General features: G+C 39.6%; 1 non-coding gene across 1 annotated transcript; it reads right to left on the bottom strand.

The window, feature by feature from the left end:
• Positions 1–1518: 1518 nt before the first annotated feature.
• Positions 1519–1625, bottom strand: LOC148700659 (small nucleolar RNA R71). Its single transcript, XR_015971604.1, has one exon. It is a non-coding gene; the product is annotated as a small nucleolar RNA R71 (small nucleolar RNA).
• Between the last annotated feature and the right edge of the window lie 20464 nt (positions 1626–22089).

Genomic DNA, 22089 nt, shown 5'->3' with positions numbered 1-22089 from the left:
GGAGAAGCAGATAAAAAAAAAAGAAGAAGCAGAGAATCTGAAATTCCGAGAGGAGGAAAAGCTAGAAATTCCGAGAGGAAGAAAAAGCTGGAATTCTGGGAGAAAAAACGGAACGGAGGATTTTTGCAAATACAGAGTTCTTTTCCTTTCTCATATATATATATTTTTTTATTTTTTATTTGCTGAATTGTTTTTAAGAATGTTGAATGCGAATTTATGTTTGAGAAATAATTGGATTGATTTATTAGTTATGATTTGCTAGTTTTCTTATCCTAGGGCTAGGACGTAGTCATTGAATTTTTGATATGAATTGAGTATGGTTGTATTGAATATCTTTTGTTAATTGCAATTTGATGATTTCGGTTTTCATTCTTGCAATTTACTGGCCATGAATTGCATGCTTAAGATGTTGAATGAAGTAACGAAAGTTGAAGTTCGATATTAGTTGGTGAATTTATCAAACATTGGTGGTGTAGTTTAGAAATAAATGCACACCCTTGTGACCTACAATCAAGAATTTCACAGATCATAATGAATTTATATTAATTTCTATGATCACGAAAGTAGACATAGGATTAATATAGGTATAGGTGTTATACCTTGAAAGAGGATATCACATAAAAAAAAGGGATTCGGTCATTGTAATTAGCAGAATATTAACAATCAGATTTAAATTCATTGAAGGAATTCAATTGATGAAATCCAAGCCCTAGGAACCTTTCACATTTGATTTTTCAGGTCAAGAAATTGCAGTCAGTCACATCAATTTGGGGTTGTCTAAATAATATAGGAAATTTATAAATTGGTACTTGAATCGCCTCCTTGTGGAAACGATACTCTTTTTGCCCTATTCTACTTGTCATGACCCATGCACTTGTGGTAGAGTCTAGGGACTATCAAGTTTTTGGCGCCGTTGCCGGGGAGGATTGTTTTTAATATCAATACAAATAATTTTCTGCATTAATTTAGACTGTTTTGTTCTTTTTGTTAATTTACGTTTTCTATATTTAGTGTATGCCACGAAACTGTGAGCTAATTGAGCCTTTTGATCCAGAAATTGAGAGAACCCTACGAGCATTAAGGAAACAACAAAGATTAGAGCTAAAGCAAAAACAAGCAGTAGCCATGGCAGATAATCAAGATAACCAGAATAAAAGGTTGTTGAGTGACTATGCAGTGCCGAATGTCAATGGTGCTCAACCCAGTATTGTGAGACCTACAGTCAATGCTAATAATTTTGAGATTAAGCCTGGTCTCATCCAGATGGTGCAGCAGGAGCAGTTTGGTGGAGGACCTTCTGAGGATCCACATGCACACCTTGCCAATTTCTTGGAGATTTGTGATACAATCAAGATGAATGGAGTTAGTGATGATGCTATTCGACTCCGACTTTTTCCATTTTCTCTAAAGGATAAAGCCAAGGCCTGGTTGAATTCCAAAGCGCCTAACTCTTTCACCACCTGGAATGCCTTGTCACAAGCTTTTCTGAGTAAGTATTTTCCCCCAGGTAAGACTGCCAAACTTAGAAATGATATTACCAGTTTTGCTCAGTTTGATGGTGAATCTTTGTATGAAGCCTGGGAGAGGTTTAAGGATTTGCAGAGGAAGTGTCCACATCATGGTCTTCCTGATTGGCTGATTGTACAGACTTTCTATAATGGATTAACACATTCAGTCAGAATTACTATAGATGCAGCTGCAGGAGGTACTTTAATGAGTAAGTCAACAGAAGAGGCATATGAGTTGTTAGAAGAAATGGCCTCTAACAATTATCAGTGGTCTAATGAAAGATGTATGCCTAAGAAAGTTCCAGGTATGTATGATGTAGATGGCATAAACATGTTGAATGCCAAGGTTGATTCTCTAGTAAAAATGTTCGGTAAGCTAGGTAATGTGAATTCCGTTTCTAGTCCTGTATTGAGTTGTGATTGCTGTGGAGGAGCTCACATGAGTTCTGATTGTATGCAGGTTCAATTTGTGTCTAATTATAACAGGCAGCAACAGCAGAACAACCCTTATTCCAACACATACAACCCAGCATGGAGGAATCATCCTAACTTTTCATGGAAAGATCAAGGTAACCAAGGTAGCAGTTCTAGACCTCTCCATCCTCCTGGTTTCCAACCAAAACCATCCCAACCAGAAAGTAAACAGTCTTGGGAGATAGCTATTGAGAAGTTAGCCAATGCCAGTTCAGAGAGATTTGAGAGACTGGAAGCAAAGGTTGACCAGTTGGCGAGTTCCAATAGAAATGTGGAGATTCAATTGGGGCAGTTAGCCAATTCCATCAATTCTCGTGGACAGGGTAATTTGCCTAGTAAGACAGAGGTCAATCCGAAGGAGCATTGCAAGGCAGTCACCTTGAGAAGTGGTAAGCAACTTGGTCAGGTAAGTGGTGAGACTATAGTTGGTGATAAAGTAGACTATGAAGAGGTGAACAAGAAGGTCAGTGAAGAAGTTGAGGACCTAGCCAAGACACCATCCCCACTACCACCAGTCGAACCTTATGTTCCTCCCATTCCTTTTCCTCAAAGGCTTAAGCAGAATAAAATTGATCAACAGTTTGAGAAATTTTTGAAAGTGTTTAGGCAGCTTCACATTAATATTCCTTTTGCAGACGCCTTAGCACAAATTCCTGCATATACAAAATTTTTAAAGGAGATCATGTCTAAGAAGAGGAAATTGGAAGATTTCGAGACCATTGCCTTGACGGAGGAATGCAGTGCCATTATCCAGAATAAGCTTCCACCAAAGCTAAGAGATCCAGGGAGTTTTTCTATTCCTTGTACTATAGGTGATGTTGATTTTTCTAGAGCTTTGTGTGATTTAGGTGCTAGTGTTTCACTAATGCCTTTATCTGTATCTAGGAAGCTTGGATTGAAGGAGTTAAAGCCTACTACCATCTCTTTGCAGCTAGCTGATCGATCGGTCAAATATCCTTTAGGTATTCTTGAGAATGTGCTGATCAAGGTAAAGAAGTTTATCATTCCAGTTGATTTTATTGTTTTGGAGATGGAAGAAGACACCGAGATCCCTATCATTTTAGGCCGGCCCTTTCTAGCCACAGCTGGAGCTATCATAGATGTTAAGAATGGTAGGTTGACTTTGAAGGTTGGTGAAGAAGAGGTAGAGTTTAATTTATTTGAAGCTACTAAATATCCTTCTTTTACTGATCATGTTTTTCGAGTTGATGTTGTAGATGAGTCGACCAGAGAGTTTTTTAAGGCTGAAAATACTAAAGAACCTCTTGAGACTTGTTTAGTGAGTGCAGGGACAAGTAAAGATGATAATCTAGAGATTGCTAAAGTGGCGTGTGCATTAGAGGCTACATGTCCTAAGCCAAAGAAGAGAGGTATTTATTTTGAGGATATCGGCAAAGGTAAGCCACCCCCTCCCCCTTCTAATGTGCAAGCACCAGTTCTGGAGTTGAAGCCATTACCCTCACATCTCATGTATGCATTTTTAGGTGAGAATAATACTTTGCCTGTGATTGTGAGTGTTTCTTTGTCTGATGAGCAACTTGACAAATTGATACGTATTTTGAGATTGAGAAAAAAAGCCATAGGATGGACTATATCAGACCTTAGAGGAATTAGCCCTTCATTGTGTATGCATAGAATTTTAATGGAGGATAACCATAAACCTATTGTTGAAAATCAGAGACGGTTAAATCCGAACATGAAAGAAGTAGTTAGGGCTGAAGTTCTTAAATGGTTAGATGCAGGGATTATTTATCCTATATCTGATAGTTTATGGATTAGTCCAGTGCAGGTAGTACCTAAAAAGGGTGGGATGACTGTGGTGCATAATGAAAATAATGAATTAATTCCCACTAGGACAGTAACTGGGTGGAGAGTCTGCATAGATTATAGGAAACTTAATAGTGTTACCCGTAAGGATCATTTTCCTTTACCTTTTCTTGATCAGGTGCTTGAGAGACTTGCTGGGTATGCATATTACTGTTTTTTAGATGGTTATTCAGGGTATAACCAGATTTCTATATCCCCCGAAGATCAAGAAAAGACCACCTTCACTTGTCCTTATGGTACTTTTGCATTCCGTAGGATGCCTTTTGGTTTGTGTAATGCACCTGCTACATTCCAACGTTGCATGATGGCTATTTTCTCTGATTTTGTTGAAAAGATCATGGAGGTTTTCATGGATGATTTTTCTGTTTTTGGATCTTCTTTTGATAGTTGTTTAGATAACTTATCTCGAGTTTTGCAGCGCTGTGAGGAGACCAATTTGGTCTTGAATTGGGAGAAATGTCATTTTATGGTGCAGGAAGGTATTGTTTTAGGCCACAAAATTTCAGCAAGAGGCCTTGAAGTGGACCGAGCAAAAATAGAAATTATTGAAAAATTGCCACCACCTACAAATGTTAAGGGAGTTAGAAGTTTTCTTGGTCACACAGGATTTTACCGGCGTTTTATTAAGGATTTCTCTAAAATTTCTAAACCTCTTTGTAATCTGTTGAATAAGGATGTTGTGTTTGATTTTGATAAGGACTGCTTGAATGCTTTTAACAGGTTGAAGCAAGAGTTGGTGTCAGCACCAATTATGGCAGCCCCAGATTGGAGTTTGCCTTTTGAGCTAATGTGTGATGCTAGTGATTTCGCTCTGGGTGCTGTTCTCGGCCAGAGAAAAGACAGGAAGTTGCATGTTATATATTATGCTAGTAGAGTTTTAAATAATGCACAGTTGAATTATGCAACTACTGAAAAAGAATTGCTTGCTGTTGTGTTTGCTTTTGACAAGTTTCGATCTTATCTTGTAGATTCCAAGGTAATCGTATATACGGACCATTCAGCAATCAAGTACTTGCTGAAAAAGAAAGATGCCAAACCGCGCTTGATTCGGTGGGTGCTGTTGCTTCAAGAATTTGATCTTGAGATTCGAGACAAGAGAGGCATGGAGAATGTGGTGGCAGATCACTTGTCTAGATTAAAGGGGCAGTCAAGAGCAGATGAGGTGCCCATTAATGAAAGCTTTCCAGATGAGCAGTTGTTGGCAGTTTCAGTCATCCCCTGGTATGCTGATTTGGTGAACTATTTGGTGAGTGGCATTGTTCCCCCTGATTTGAGCTATCATCAGAAGAAAAAGTTTTTGTGGGATGTGAAGCATTATTTTTGGGAAGAACCGCTACTCTATAAACACTGTGCAGATGGGATGATTAGAAGATGTGTGCCCCAAGATGAGATGGAGGATATACTTGACCATTGCCATTCCTTGGAGTGTGGTGGACATTTCAGTACCTCTAAGACAGTTGCAAAGGTATGGCAATCTGGTTTTTATTGGCCGACCATGTATCAAGATACTAGACAATATGTGAGCATGTGTGATAGATGTCAGAGGGTTGGCAACATTTCGAAAAAGAATGAGATGCCCTTGACCAATATCTTGGAGGTTGAACTGTTTGATTTATGGGGAATTGATTTCATGGGCCCATTTCCTTCTTCCTTCAATAATCAGTACATTCTGGTAGCAGTGGATTATGTGTCTAAATGGGTTGAAGCTACTGCAACTCAGACTAATGACTCTCGAGTGGTGATGAGATTTGTGAAGAAAAATATTTTTTCAAGATTTGGTGTGCCGAGAGCTATTATTAGTGATGAAGGCTCCCATTTTTGTAATCGGTCATTTGAGGCTTTGTTGAAGAAATATGGGGTTACTCATAAGGTGGCACTTGCCTATCATCCCCAAACAAATGGGCAAGTGGAACTTGCAAATAGGGAATTGAAGCAAATTTTGGAGAAAACTGTGAGCAGTTCAAGAAAGGATTGGGCAAATAAGTTAGATGATGCACTTTGGGCCTATAGGACAGCTTTCAAGACACCTTTGGGTATGTCTCCTTACAGACTTGTCTTTGGAAAGTCTTGTCACTTACCAGTGGAATTGGAACACAGGGCCTATTGGGCAATCAAGGATTTGAACATGGATTTGAAAGCTGCGGGGGAAAAGAGATTGTTACAGTTGAGTGAGTTGGAGGAGTTTAGGTTGGATGCTTATGAAAATACTCGGATTTACAAGGAAAAGACAAAGCATTGGCATGACAAACATCTTCAGATTAGAAACTTCGAAATTGGGCAGCAAGTATTACTCTTCAACTCAAGACTTAAGTTATTTCCAGGCAAGCTTCGTTCTAGGTGGTCTGGCCCATTCACGGTAACGAAAGTGTATCCATATGGTGCTGTTGAGGTGCGTAGTGAGGTCACTGGTGCATTCAAGGTTAATGGGCAGCGTTTGAAGCCTTATCTTGCTAGTAATGTGGTTCCTAAAGGAGTGATTTACTCTTTGAAGAATCCTACCTATGGTTGATGGTGTGGAAGTCAAGCTAATGACTGTAAACAAGCGCTTCTTGGGAGGCAACCCAACCACAAAAAAAAAAAAAAAAAAAAAAAAAAAATCCTTTCTTTTGTCTTTTGTTATATGTTTTAATTGTTGTTTTTATTTAAGTCTTTGAATAATTATTGTTGTTACCCCTTTCTTTTTGGTTGTGTTGTGTAGGTGCAGAAAAATCAAGCAAAAAGCTAGTTCGTGTTCAATTCAGTCGGACATTCATTGTGTTCAGCCTTGCTAAAAGGGGAGTATTAGTCTTCCATTTTTCTTTGCTTTCACATTGAGGACAATGTGAAAATTTGGGGGAGTGGATATTTGATTATGCTGAATGTTGGTACAGGTTATGTTTGTTTGAGAAAGAAAATTTTTTCGAAATTCTGGTTTGTTCACTTTCATGCAAGTTAATTGGTGATCATATCCATGTCTTCCAAACCAAATTTTTATGTGAAAGATTAGGAGAAATGAACATGCATTTGCACTTGTGTGAGACTTATCTAGGATCAACATTACACTTTTGGGTTCTTTATTGTGTTTAAGCATTGAATTTTGATTTAGGATAGGCAATATCTTATAAAGCAAGAGTAAGCATATTTGTTTTCCTTTGGGATTATTGAAGTACATCTTTCCTTGCAAAGTTGTATGAGTTGTGTGATTATGCATAAAAGATGAGTGTGATGCTTTTCTTGTGATTATCCCCTTTGATCTAGTCCTAAACAGGGTTTAAGTAAATAGAGTGATAATGATTAGACAGTCGAATAAATAAATGTGTACAAAGTTCTTTCTACTCCAATGTTTTGAGTTGCTTAGTAACTAGGGGTATTCATCACCAATGTTTACTTTTACGTCAAACGGCAACTTGAAATATGAGTATGCAAAAGCACTTTAAGTATGTGACTTGTTGAGTAACCGGGTGCATCCATCACAAATGCTTGTATTCGCGTCAAAAGGCAAGTGACAACTTAAAGACAAAGAATAAATTTCAAAAAAAAAAAAAAAAAAACTCTCTAGTTTGCTACCTTGTTTGTAGTAGTGAAAAGGGGTGATTGCAGGTTGAGTTGTTACATGATTCAATTGTGTTGGTCGCATGATAAATATGATTGAGTTTGGAATTATATATGGATATTTGATCTAGAGAATGTGAGTATGCTTAGTTTTCCTTTATTTGCTATTGTTTATGTACTAAGTTGAAGATTTGATGTTTACATGATAGGTCCTTTGGGTGTGATGAGTTGAGCCTGACTATGGTTATTGTCCTTTGTTTTTATGTTTTTTCTTTTGCTTGAGGACAAGCAAACATTCAAGTTTGGGGGTATTTGACGTGGGAATTTATTTCACACATTTTCTTAGTCTTAATTATTTTGTTTTAGAGTGTTTTGTATGTTCTTAGCTCATTTGTCTAGAATTTAGGTGTCTTTTATATTTATTTAATTCTTGAAAATTCTTGGTATTTTGCAGGTGTTTAATTATTGAATTGGTTGAAATTGGGCTGGTCTAGTCAACCCAGAACACTGTTCGGTTTTTGGGTTCTAACTAGAGCTACAGACCTCCGTTTTAGATGTTGTTTAGCTTGCTGGAAAGATAAGATGGAGATCTAAAACTTTTATGAAGATCACAAAACCAAGTTCTGCCGTTTTAAAGTCCAAAACTTAGCCGAAACGGAGAAGTCCGAATCTGTCCAGAATTTTACTGCGGCCCAGACCCTGTTTCGGTTTTCAGCTTGTATCTGGAGTTATATAAGTCAGAATAATGCAAACCCAGATGCGTTGGAAAGCTGAGAACTATATCTAAAACTTTCGTGAAGGGTCCAACTCCAAAGTATATCGTTTTGGTGCTCTAAATCCAGCTGGGAGTCGAGTCTAAAAATCAGCCTAGAATTTCGGGATTTCAGCTAGCAGATAGGGAGAAATCTGTTTTAAAATTCAAAAAAAGGAAATTCCGAAAAAGAGAAGGAGAGCTAGCAGATACGAAGAGGAGGAGAAGCAGATAAAAAAAAAAGAAGAAGCAGAGAATCTGAAATTCCGAGAGGAGGAAAAGCTAGAAATTCCGAGAGGAAGAAAAAGCTGGAATTCTGGGAGAAAGAACGGAACGGAGGATTTTTGCAAATACAGAGTTCTTTTCCTTTCTCATATATATATATTTTTTTATTTTTTATTTGCTGAATTGTTTTTAAGAATGTTGAATGCGAATTTATGTTTGAGAAATAATTGGATTGATTTATTAGTTATGATTTGCTAGTTTTCTTATCCTAGGGCTAGGACGTAGTCATTGAATTTTTGATATGAATTGAGTATGGTTGTATTGAATATCTTTTGTTAATTGCAATTTGATGATTTCGGTTTTCATTCTTGCAATTTACTGGCCATGAATTGCATGCTTAAGATGTTGAATGAAGTAACGAAAGTTGAAGTTCGATATTAGTTGGTGAATTTATCAAACATTGGTGGTGTAGTTTAGAAATAAATGCACACCCTTGTGACCTACAATCAAGAATTTCACAGATCATAATGAATTTATATTAATTTCTATGATCACGAAAGTAGACATAGGATTAATATAGGTATAGGTGTTATACCTTGAAAGAGGATATCACATAAAAAAAAGGGATTCGGTCATTGTAATTAGCAGAATATTAACAATCAGATTTAAATTCATTGAAGGAATTCAATTGATGAAATCCAAGCCCTAGGAACCTTTCACATTTGATTTTTCAGGTCAAGAAATTGCAGTCAGTCACATCAATTTGGGGTTGTCTAAATAATATAGGAAATTTATAAATTGGTACTTGAATCGCCTCCTTGTGGAAACGATACTCTTTTTGCCCTATTCTACTTGTCATGACCCATGCACTTGTGGTAGAGTCTAGGGACTATCAAGTCTTCAGAGGGCTAGGAGGGTCGTGCCAAGATCATGGGGTTTCTACAGTATGGAATCTTCAAGGTTGTCTGAAGGAATTATTGTCACTTGGAGAGAGAAAGGCTGCAAGATTGATATTTTCAATGTCTGTAGTCAGGAGGTAATCATGGTGATTTCGGAGGGTAGTGGAAGGCCATGGGTTTTTGCAACGGTTTATGCCAGCACAGACTACAGAGAGCAGAGGATCTAATGGGAGGAGGCTTCGAAGCTGATCAATCAAGGTCAACCTATGCTGATAGCGGGGGATTTCAACTGCATAGATGATCCTCAGGAGAAGTTGGGGGGGGGGGGGGGAGGGTTTCTCCTACAAAAGGAAGGTCGGGGAGTTTCAGGAGTTCATTACAATGAATGGGTTGATTGACTTGAGTTTTTTAGGGCCAAGATTCACTTGGTGTAACAATAGGCAGGGACAGGCCAGGGTCTGGGAGAGGTTTGATAGAGCTTTTGCCACTGCAGGATGGGTCCAGAGCTTTCCAGATTATCATGTGAGTCATCTTTCTAGGACTGCATCGGATCATAGCCCAATTATGGTCAGTACTGAGCACCCTATTTCTTTTCATTGCCCTTTCAGATTTGAGAAGTTTTAGCTCTGTTACCTTCGATCTTGGGATATTGTGAGGGATGCATGGGGTGTGCCGGTGAGGGAGGATGCTATCTATCGTGTGTCTCGAATGTTGGAGTTAACAAGGAGACGGTGATGGAGGTGGAATCATAAAGAAGTGGGTAATATCTTTAGGAGGATTGAGGAGGCTGAGAAGGCCATTGCCAGGTTACAGGCCCAGGAGACTATGGTGGGAGGGTTATCGGAGGGTGCGATGGGTGAGCTCGGATCGCTTCTATTTATGCATGATTCTTTACTTCGTTAACATGAGATTTTCTGGAGACAAAAGTCGAGGGTACAGTGGATCATAGAGGAAGATCGGAACACTAAATTTTTTTACTAGTCGACAGTGATTAGGAGGCAGCGAAACAGGATCAGGGTTATCAAGGGGAAGGATGGTCAGTTGTCGGATCCTGACATGATTCGCAGAGTGTTGGAGTGTTTCTTCAGGGATAGATGGACCGAGCGGACTGAGAGTGGGAGGCCTACCAAGCTACCGAGGCCGCAGGTGGGGGTGTCAGAGGAGGAGAGCTTAGCATTGATCAACCCGATTTCGGAGAGGGAGATTCAGGAGGCAGTCTGGTCCCTGGTGGGGGACAAGGCATCCGGGTCGGATGGCTTTCCACCAGTGTTCTTCCAGAGGTATTGGATGTTAGTGGGGCAGGATATGACGGAGGCCATACAAGAGTTTTTTAGCACAGCCGTGATATCTCCAGATTGGCAGAGGACCTATGTCACCCTGATCTCGAAGCGGCAGGACGCTACTGAACCTAGCCACTTTTGTCCGATTAGCCTATGCACCACATTGTATAAAGCTATAACGAAGATCCTAGCAGCCAGGTTAAGGGTTGTTCTTTCGAGGCTTATCAATTCCGAGCAGAGTGCTTTTGTGGGGGGGGGGGCGGAGCATTTCAGATAATGTCCTCATTACTCCGGAGTTCATGTTCGATCTCAGAAGGGCATCGATGAGGAGAAGCCTGATGGGGATCAAGCTTGATATGGAGAGGGCATATGATAGGATGTGTTGGGACTTTGTGCGGCTCTCTCTTCAGGATTTTGGCTTCCATGACACTTGGATCAGATGGGTGATGGGGAGCGTGCGGGCCCCTCCTTTGCTATCTTGGTGAACGATACGCCTTTTCGATACTTTGAGTCTTCTGGTGGGCTCCGTCAGGGTTGTTCTTTGTCCCCCTTGCTATTTATTATTTGTGCAGATGCGCTCTCTAGAGCTTTCGGTATGCCGTGGTCACCCAAGCCTTGGAGGTCTACAGGCTAGTGCAGGAGGCCACTCCGATCTCACATTTGTTATTTGCGGATGACTGCTTGGTGTTAGGCCGGGCAACCAGACAGGTGGCTCAGGTTATCAGGAGGATTCTAAGGGTCTACTGTTCAGCTTCTGGGCAACATGTCAACTTGAAAAAGTCTACTATTTGCTTTAGCCCGAAGACCAGACCACAAGTGAAAGCTTCCATCATGGAGATTCTAGGGGTGGGCGAGCAGGAGGGCAAACTGAGATATCTGGGGGTTCCGATACCTGGTCAGCATCTCCATAGCAGGGATTGTTCTTCCATCGAGTTTAGCATCAGACACAGGCTGGAGGGATGGCAAATGCACACACTTTCTATGATGGGCAGGGTCCCTGTAGTACGGTCGGTACTTAGTTCGATCCTGATCTATCTACTATCCAACTCTATCCTTCTAGTGGCGCTGCTGAGATCACTTGAGCAGCTCTTCAGGGATTTCATTTGGGGGAGGCGCAACAATACAGGAGGCATCCATTTGTTGGCATGGGAGGTAGTTTGCCAACTGGTCAGGCAGGTTGGATTGGGGGTGATGTCATTGGTGGCGAGGCGGGAGAACTTGACAGTGCGACACGTAGCCAGATTTTTGCTGGAGCCGGATTGCTTGTGGGCCTCTTTATTGAGGCCCAAGTACGGTGCCCTACTGACCGAGGGTCGACCAGGTCGACATCATTCACCTATCTGGAGGGTGATATATGGCAGTGCCTCGCTGGTGCTCCCATCGATCAGATGGACCGTTGGCGACGGGCGGTCCATAGATATCCTCGAGGAGAGCTGGGTGACCGAGCTACCGATCAGTCGATTGCCGACCTTGGTGGACACGGTCAAGCTAACTGGACTCTGGTTCTGTGACTTGTTTGTTCCCTGAGAGAGGCGATGGAGTGAGGGGCTGCTTCGGGAGGCCTTTGATGAGCTGCTGGCGGAGAGGATCTTGGCCCTACCCATCCCGGCTGGGGAGGGGCCAGATGGATTGGTTTGGGTGCCGACAAGGCGATCGAGGGTGTGGGCCAGAGATCTTCAGGCATTGGTTAGCATGAAGCCTACTCGGCAGATTGATGGGAGATGGATTTGGAGACTGAGGATTCAACCTCGTGTGGTGCTTTTTATTTGGAAGGTGGCTTAGAGATGTCTACCGACCAAGAGCTTGTTAGCCAGGCGAGGCGTGCAAACTACTCCGTCTGTGAGCTGTGCCCATATACCGAGGAGTCCATTTCTCATGTTCTTCTGCGGTGCCCTAAGCCCGTGTAGATTTGGAGGTGGTCACCTACTCCCACCCAGCCACCAAGATGGGAGTCGACTGAGGACCTACTACATCACCTTAGGGACTCCATGAGGAGTCTTAGCACTATAGAGGAGGAGATTATGAGAGCATACCTGGCCTATCACATTTGGTTGGATAGGAATGACGGCCTGTTGAGGGCAGGAGGATGTCCCCGAGGTCAGTGGCGGAGAGAGCCTTGATCCATGCTACGGAGGTTTCCTCAGTGACCACACCGCTTTCTTTTGGGATGATTAGGAACATCTAAGGTACCCGTACCGCTAGCACAGTGCCCAGGTTTGCCCTCCTTTCCTGGGTACCCCCACCCCCGGGTCATCTCAAAGTGAATTTCGATGGAGGTATGTCGGTGGATGGAGTTTGGGGAGGTGTGGGGTTTGTGATTAGAGACCATTACGGCAGGTTGATTGCAGCTAGGGGTTGGCGTACCTCGGGTCTGTCCGTTGTTGGGGCGGAGTTACAGACAGCCTGAAAGGGCATGTCCTATGCGAGGCACGTTCTTGGCGCCGACAGGATATTCCTCGAGGGGGACTCCTTTACACTGATTGATTGGATCAAGGGAGTGGACGGGTATGGGGATGACCATTCACTGATTGGTGAGGTTCATAGATTGGCACGAGCAGAGCAGCAGACTGGGTTGCCTTATGTGTAGCTCGGCACTCCGGAGAGTTCATCTGGACGTCATCAGCAGTTTCACCCCCTTCCTTTTATCTTTTAATTTCTTTTGATCTAGCAAGTTGTGCTCATGTTAGAGCTATATATGCCGTATTTACCAAAAAAAAAAGCCATACTTAACATAGCACAATGCACATGATAATTTATACACAACACCAAACATCTTAATCATTGTCTAAGTCTAAAATTAAAGTGCGACGACCATAAATTGGTAGCCTCACATCCAGCACTTGAGGATAAAATCATCCGTAATTTAGCCTCATGCCATATAATTACTTGTTGTTTACATCCAAACCAACTAATTGTGTAAATTATGATGCATTGATCAAGTATTGAAGTTTTTTATACATGATACATAGAGGAAGAACAAATTGGCAATTAATTACTTATACAGTAGATCATGGTTGGTAGTGATGTAGAAAATATTAGACATCTCAATCTCAGATTAGACCTACCTCCTTTACTTCAGTATAAACTAAGTTGAACAACTTCGGAAAAAATCAAAGGAGCCATACTACACATGCTAATAAAGACCAGCAGTTAATGCAATACTGTTGTCGATGTACAATCAGCATGAACCACGCCGTATGCTGCTCATACGGAACGTTTCCTACATTGTAAATGTGCAGCTGGCCATTATCTGGGTAGTCCAAGAGTCATCAAGTAAGCTGATCGAGAGAACTCTACCCTGCAAAGAATTCTCCCTTTCATATTGTTATCTCTCTATTTTGATTTAAGCATTGGAGGGGTTTTGCCGAAAATTTTCTGACAAAAGGACTTCTTGTAGATAATCGCCAGAAAAGATTAGTACTTACCCACCTCGATTATTTTATTAAATTTGGTTCTCACCGACCTCAAAGTTAGCCGATCAGCGCTTCGATCCTGCTTCGAAATCAGATACTTTATTGCTGGTACTAGATGGAGGGAGGTTCTCGTACTGCCTCATGCCACCTTGGAGCGAAGAGAGGCGCTGACTATCTATGCACTGGGGAGAATGCAGTATTTTTTGGGAAACGCAACATCCTTCGATGTTGAACCATCGAGCACAACTTTACATAAGGCTACCCCAAGCTTGAAGACACGAGTGCAGGCAGGCTCAAAAAGTTTCCACCCAATAACGCTGGTGGAGTGATCATGACTCTAGCGCGGCATTGACATTTGCGAAGAGCGAGGCATTACGTATATTGGTTTGGAGCACCCGCTTCTGGGCGACATCCGTCGGATGCTACGGAAGTGCTGGGTTCTCCAGAGGCATGTCTTGCGGGAGGCGAACCAGGCTGCTGACTGGGTCGCCTCCTTCGTTGCACACCACTCTGGAGATCTTCTCTGGACGCAGCAGTCTTTTGTTCCTTTTGCTTTGTGTTGTTTGCTTGATGCTGATGTAGCCGGCTGTGCTCATGCTGGAGTAGTGTAAGCAGCCATTTCACCAAAAAAAAAAAAAGGCGATAGATTTAGACCGCACAGCATGCGGCAAAGCTCCAAATTACAGCGATGTGTCGTGCTTCCTAGGGAGCAGGGAGGACTTGGTGGAAGAAATAATTACGGTTTGAAAACTATAACGTTCCAAACTAACTTGCATGATAAAAGAAGCAAGAAAATTTTATTTGCCCCCAGTTGCAACCTGTTCCAAGACTTTAATATCGCTACCTCTCCCAATCCCTCCAGCACGGAGGATGGCCGCTAGAGGCTGCTGTGGTGGTGGCACCCGTTGAGAAGGTCGCTCTCCATCTCTTGGTGTATGCATACGTTGCACCTCAGACTGGACAATCTATCGTCCTTCATTCAGCCCAGCAAGATGATCAACTCTTGTGGCCAACAAAACTAGCGTCGATGAGACATCATTGATATTTTTTCGAACAGCATTGTGGGGATTAGCTGGGCTGAGATCCACCATAGGCTCAAGTGATGGCTATGTAGAAATTGTAGCATTCTCAGCCATATGTTTAGCTTGGTCATTGGGAGCACCTGCCCTCGAAGTAATATCTTCACCGCCCCAGTCTTGGAAGCCCAAGGTTTCACCATGATGGAATTCGGGCTTGTCTTTCTCATAGGCCGAAAGCTTCTGAAAGTCAGGCCTTTCCGAGAGATTGGCACTTTCATACTGTAAAGATTGAAGGGTGGATGCATGATTGGCCAGGTTTGTCACCTTGTACACAGAGCGAAGTACGAAGCAAGATACTAACCAGTGATAACTGAAACAAGCCCTTCAACTTATTTTGGCACAATGCTAAAGAAGCTTCATATTGTTCCATGAATGGCATTAAGACCATGGCCATGTGACTGGCAGTAGCCCGCAAAAGATCAGGCTGACTCTCATCTATATGAAACTTGATTTGTACAACCATATCATAGAGAGAACTAGCTTGAGAATGAGTCACCTCGATCTGAGAGGAATGACTTTTATGGACAAGTCCCCTCTTAAGGGGTGGAGCTCATCACTTGATCGCCAAAGTCATCGACTCTTTGCAGGGCAGGAGAAGGTAATTCAGATGGCCCTGCTTGAGAGTACAAAACCCTCATTGGCATAGTATGATGAACTCCTTGATTATTCGGCTGTTAGAACATCGATCTTTTTTTGTGGCTGCATGATGATAGCCACGCAATTGTCTCGCTGAGTGTGCCAAAAAAGCATGTTGTCACCTTTTTCTTTCAAAAGAGACAAGCAAGGGGGATAAACAAGCCTTATGGCTACGTTGGGTAGATGTGCGGGAATGTCAACGGCATTGGACTAGCTAAAAATAGAATGATCAAAAGATGATGATAAAGTAGCATGAGTTCAAATGCTTTGACTTTCAAGGATTTTCGCTACTATCACACACTTGTCTAAAAATATATATATATATATATATATATATATGATAGGATAGGGTGTAGTCAGGGCTACGATTAGAGTACTCTACTGCTACTCCTAATGCTAAATTAGAGTCCTATTGGTAAACTATGAACAAGAAAATTTAAAGATAAATTAAAGATAATCAAAGTTAAGCTGGATTCATTATGTGTCAAAGGGTCCTTCGCTTGGTTTACAATCTATTATTTATTCACAAATGAAATTGCCAAATAACCCTTTGATTCCTATAACAATCTACATTAGCTCGAAACGTTCTTCAACATTTCCAAAAATTTGTCTCACAATCCCACACACTTCACATTCGGCAAAACCGTGAGCCGAATTCCATTTCAAGCAAAGTTATCCCGCTTCGCTTGTGTCTCCACTCGTCATGGTTGGTCATGACCATCCTTTCGACCTACTTATCATGGTTGAGTCCTATCTATTCGGCATGTACATCCACATGTTGTGGCCAGTGTCATTGCTAAGTCTTATTATGTCTAATGAGGCTCACGCAATCCAGTTCTATCCTTATCTTTAGTCTTGCTCATGCATCGTTTGCTCACAACCGTCGGCTAATTTGTTGAGATGGGATGTAAACAATATTTGAAGAATATGATCGATTCAAATAAAAATCAATGTATAAATCCTAGATATTGTCATGTATGCCAACCACAACCGAAGAAACCCACTCCCTAACCCTTGCCTATATGCCAAGAGACTTTACCATAAGATGTTCGCTTGAGCTAATTTGCATATATATGCTATCACTTGTGCCTAATCCTGAAACAACTAAATTAATGCCAAAGCCAGGACAAAGCATATATGTATAGAATGGCACAATAATTTTTGTAGATCAAATGTGCCAGCTCAGGATCTAAAATAACTACCAAAAAAACAAACAACAAAAAAGAGGTGCTGGAAAAAAAATTAGAAGAGAATAAAACAAATTTATTCAAGAAGAATATTATAAGCCAACAATCGTACTCGACTCTTGTTCTGAAAAAACAAGGACACCTCTCCCTCTATGCGGCGTGCCTCATGCTATCAAGATGCCTCCTGCTACCAAAAAGGATGCCTAAAAAAAACTCATGCCTCTTAAAAAGAGCTTCTTATAGGACCAAACAAGGTCTCCACCCAAATTTGAAAATCACCAGAAAAAAAAAAAAAAATCAGCGCCCACTAAAAGACAAAGTTTTGTATCTGAGCCTAAAGCTCAATCTACTTATCCTAGACGAACACCAAGAACAAAGGAAAAAAATTAAGTAATAGATGCCTTGGAGTTCATGATGACTCTAATAATATAATAGCAAGGTCCTACCAAGCTCAGCAAATACGATATATCTTAGATCTCTGTTTATTCGTATCTTACGATTTGTACAAATTACTCCAAATATATACAAAAATATAAAGACATGGTTGTCATATTACCAGAAATATTTGCTAACTTGGTCAAAGCATATATACAAATTACTTTGTGCTTATATATTCAATTTCCAGCATCCTTCCATCTCCTCTTTTATAGCATGTACAAAAATAAGTTGACTAGTCTGCAAATTGTGAAGTGTCCCTAGTGCTCCTAGCTAAAGTCATAATGATATGTGGTCATTATCATCTTAGTATATCTTCAGTATATCATGTATGATACTTAGGACTTTATATATACGTTTTAGTAGTGTCATCTTATGGACTTATCTATATGTTTATTAGTGTCGTCTTGTATGATATTGATCTGAAAAACAGAAATTAGTGTAATCTGTATGTTTATCGGGCTGCATAAACATGATGGTGAATTAGAGAGACATCTAAAAAGTGTATAGTATATTAGGGATTTGGAAATTAGGTGAAGTTAGCATATGCAAATTAAGATCCTACAGGGATTGATTTGAATGTTTCCTTAAGAAATATTAATTATTATAAAATTTTAAAAAAGATAGACTGGCCTGCATTAACATAAAAGTATAGCGAATATCTATCATTTTTTTCTCAAAAAAACCCAAACTTTCTGGACTTGTTTTTGGATGATAAATCATGTATAATTCACAATCTAGAACTTTTAGGGATCAAGATGGATTGAAAGACCCCTATTTCATTATCTCCAGATCTTAAGAAAAGTTGCTTTTATAACTGAAATCTATTTCTACTCTCCATCCTAACTTCAATCTAGCTATGGATCCATGGGTGATGCCACCCAACAATTTGTAGCTGCCCTAAGATCGAGGATCGCAATCGACAAGATTTCGATGCCCATGGAAGGCGTTACCGCACGCGTGCAAACTACGTGCGGGCGGTTGCCCTGGCTAACAGATGACATGTGCACGTGTGCATAGGCCTAGGTACGCGTCCAGTGGGATTTTGATGTCTCACGCGATAAAAATATTCCTTCACGTACCGGGAATTAAGCGTGCAGACATAGTTGCCACCAAGGTAGTAGCCTGGTGGTAAGGGGGCGATAATTCCGCCCAAGTTGCCCGGGTTCGAAACGCACGGGCGTCGATTAAATTAGGGGACCGGATGCCCCACGCTCGGCTGGCTTGTTGGCGGTTATGCTTTCCTTCCACTTGTACCAAGGTGGCACTGGGGTGACGTACCCACACGTGAGGCGGTGAACCCAGTGGGGTGAGCCCACGGGTCGGAGAAGGCACGCGAAACCTGCGACCTGTATCGAACATTCCCTAGTGGAAGGGGGGCTCAGTAATGGGGCTGCTACGCGGGTGGGCTGGTCCCTCCTCCTCCCCTCCTATCTTTTGACCAAAAAAAAGCGTGCAGACATAGTCATCACAAAATTTTTCCTGGAGTAGGGACTAGACAATAATATTCTCCAGTTGGTTTCTTGATCTCCGTCTTCTTTTCCCCTTAAGCTAAAATGTCCTTTATATCATAATGTAGTCCATGGATTCCGGTCAATCTAGGTTATAAAACTGATACGACCTAGACAATTACGTTCATTTTTTAATTAAAAATCAAGAACGTTTCTAGAGATGCCACCTAAAGTCTTTGCTATAATACCGTGGGACACAGTCCATTGACTTCACTTGTCACTTGCCAATGGATTTTTCTTTTAATCAATAGCAAAAATATTTTGCCTCTCATCTATTTATTGAAATAAAAAAAAAAATAAAGTAGTGCATAATAGGCTGCTGGTGTATAGCTAAAGTTACTAAAGTAGTTGGCATCCAACATTGTAGCACTAGTGCTGGCCTAAGAGAATGTTTAAATATAGAGTTACCTTCGTAAATATATAAAATTACATGAATATCTTCGTAAAACTTTTATTTTCATATATATCTTTTTTTTTTTTACATGTGTATACATACCATCTAACTTCGTTAAAAAATAAACAAACTAAAACTAAAATAACTAAAATATCCTTATAGGTAGACATGCAAAAAAAAATATAAGGGTATATATGCAAATAGTAACTTTATGACGGTATTCACATACTTTTTAATATTTAGAAATGTATACATTCAAAAAAAATATTATAAAAAGAACAAAGCTCGGTCGGATTGCTAAGTCTTTTATGATTCGGTTGGATCAACAAGTCAAAAAAAAAAAAGCTTGAGCCATATTGTCAAATTTTTTTATAAGATCATGACTTGATCAAATTGGAATATTAGGTGATCATTTTAGTAATGTTATTCTCTATTTGATTTTGATATAATTATCATTATGGAATCTATGATATCTATGTATTTTTCATTATTTTTAAAAAATTAAAGCATATCAAATTTAAATTAATTATAGATGCTTAGATTAATAAAATATTTTTTAGTGATTTATAAATATTGAGTTATTATTTGCTTTTTAGACAAGAATTTTGTAAAAAGTGCATAATTCATTCTATAAGAGTTGATATTGATATGAGATAATTAATCTTTTTTTTGACACTTTTTTTTTATTAAGAACAACTAAATTATGTTTACTGAATTTTGATCTTTTTTATTATTATTTTCAGTGTATACCCAACTAAATATGCGTAATTGCATGAATTTTCTTACAAAGTTGCTATTTGCACATGTATCCTTATAAAGTTTTCTTTTTGCATGTCTATCTATAAGAATATTTCAGTTATTTCAAATTTGAATCGTTTATTTTTTAACAACATTAGATAGTGTGGATATATATATATATATAATAAAAAGAAAGAGAAGGGTATATGAGCAAAATAAATATTTTATGAGGATATACATATAAATAACAATTTTACTAGGGTATTTATATAATTTTATATATTTTGGATGGTACACATGCAAAAAATCTTTAAATATAATTATAAAAAGATAATATAAATAAAATTATCAATTGTTATTCTTGTTGAAAGGTAATTATTAGATTTTATCAAAATACTTTAGTACTAGACTATTGAGAGTTATGTTATAGTAGAAGCTTTCCAGATTTAAAAAGCTTGCATAGGAAAGAGGTTGCTCTCATTTCCATGTTTGATTGATATATGTTTTTAGATGTGAAATTTGTTTTGATCAAGAAACCATTGGCACGATCCAAGGACAAAGGAGTATGAATTGGTATGGAGTTTTCAATATCCATGAATTCCAGCATCCCAGACCGTCAAATGATTTTAGGAAGAGTTCATAATTACCATTCAACATCATTCCTCTAATCTCATTAAGTCTTAATAGTGGAATTCACACGGTTTGGGGAGTAATCATTCCTTTGACCACTTGGTTATAGTGGAATTGACACATTTTGGGGAGTCCCACATAGTTTAAAATATTTGAAAATAGTCATATTTCTTGATTGATTATAGTAGAATTAATATAGTTTAGAGAGTCCGAGTTAATTTGATGTCAGTTCCTAATTTAAAGGAAGAGATTTGAGGACTCAAAGAAGACTATGATATAGGATTTTTAATTTCATCAGGAGCTCAATTCTATCTGGAGCACAAAAGAGATGGAGATTTGTTTTGCATGAGTCCAAATATAACAAGAGATATGGATTAGATAGGAGCAGGATGGTAGAGATAGCTATATATATAGAGATATAAGTCAAGTATAGATTAGATGATGACCCATGCATCAAGTGGTAAAAAAAATCATATATTGTTACATGTTATTTAAACCGTCCATCTTTTTAATCACTTAATGCATAGGTTAAGTGTGAGGATATGTGCAGACATGTGTTTAGTCCTACATTTGTTATTCACCAAAAAATTTGGGGTACTTATACAGGACTAAATAATCCAAAAAATATCTTCCGACTAACCATTTTAGGTGAGATCCTTGGTTGTTATAAATAATATCAAAGTGGTCCCAGCCCATGGCCCATATGGACTAGGGAATACTGCAGTACAGGCTTATTGAGGCTGACCATGGGCCAATCGTGGTCTTATGATTAGATTTTAATAGATTTAAACCCTTAGCCTAATGAGGATGATAAAGTTTAAACGGGGGGTGTATGTGAAGATTCATATGGGTTTGTGTCTAGTTCCATATCGGTTATATATAGAAACCACCCTTCACATGCTCTATCCATCTTTGCATCCTCCAAATTGGTGAGCGAGGACCGATGGGCAATCTCTCCTTGTTATGCACCATTCCTAAAATTTTTTGAACTATACAGTAGATAGGAGGGCTATCTATCATTCTAACCCCATCCATTCTTCCTCTCATAACCCTAACCAAACATAATGATAAAGTTACATCATTTTTAAATTGGATGATAGGAATCCCACAATGATGATCTAAGCTATTGAATGGGAGCTATTACGTCTAACCTGCTTATATATAAAAAATCATATGATTTGAAGAATCCTATCCTTTGCCTTAAGTAGTCAACAATCAGATAATTTAATAACATAAAACAATATATGTTTTTTGAACACTCGTTGCGTAGCCTAGAGGTCTCTAAATTATATGTTTTTTGGTGTATAAGTTCGAATCATTGATAAGCAACCCCCATCATCCAATTCAAAAAATGTATAATTTAATAAGTCACACCAAATATAACTTAATCCTAAACACCTCTCCGACTCATTGTACGCGCATACACACATACATATATAATAGATCTAACATGTGGGAGCCTATACGGTAGTCTAGATGAGATCGATCTAGACCAAATTATCAGGACGTGACATGGATGATCTAAAAAACCTTAGCCCTTACATATCTAGTGGTTAAAAAATATGCATTAT

The sequence above is a fragment of the Phoenix dactylifera genome, chromosome 11, assembly GCF_051530095.1.
Source record: "Phoenix dactylifera cultivar Ajwa chromosome 11, Ajwa_hap1_PhDact_Kaust_v1.1, whole genome shotgun sequence".
Lineage (NCBI taxonomy): Eukaryota > Viridiplantae > Streptophyta > Magnoliopsida > Arecales > Arecaceae > Phoenix > Phoenix dactylifera.
Note: the sequence above shows the minus strand (reverse complement) of the source record. Positions and strands in the feature narration are given on the sequence as shown.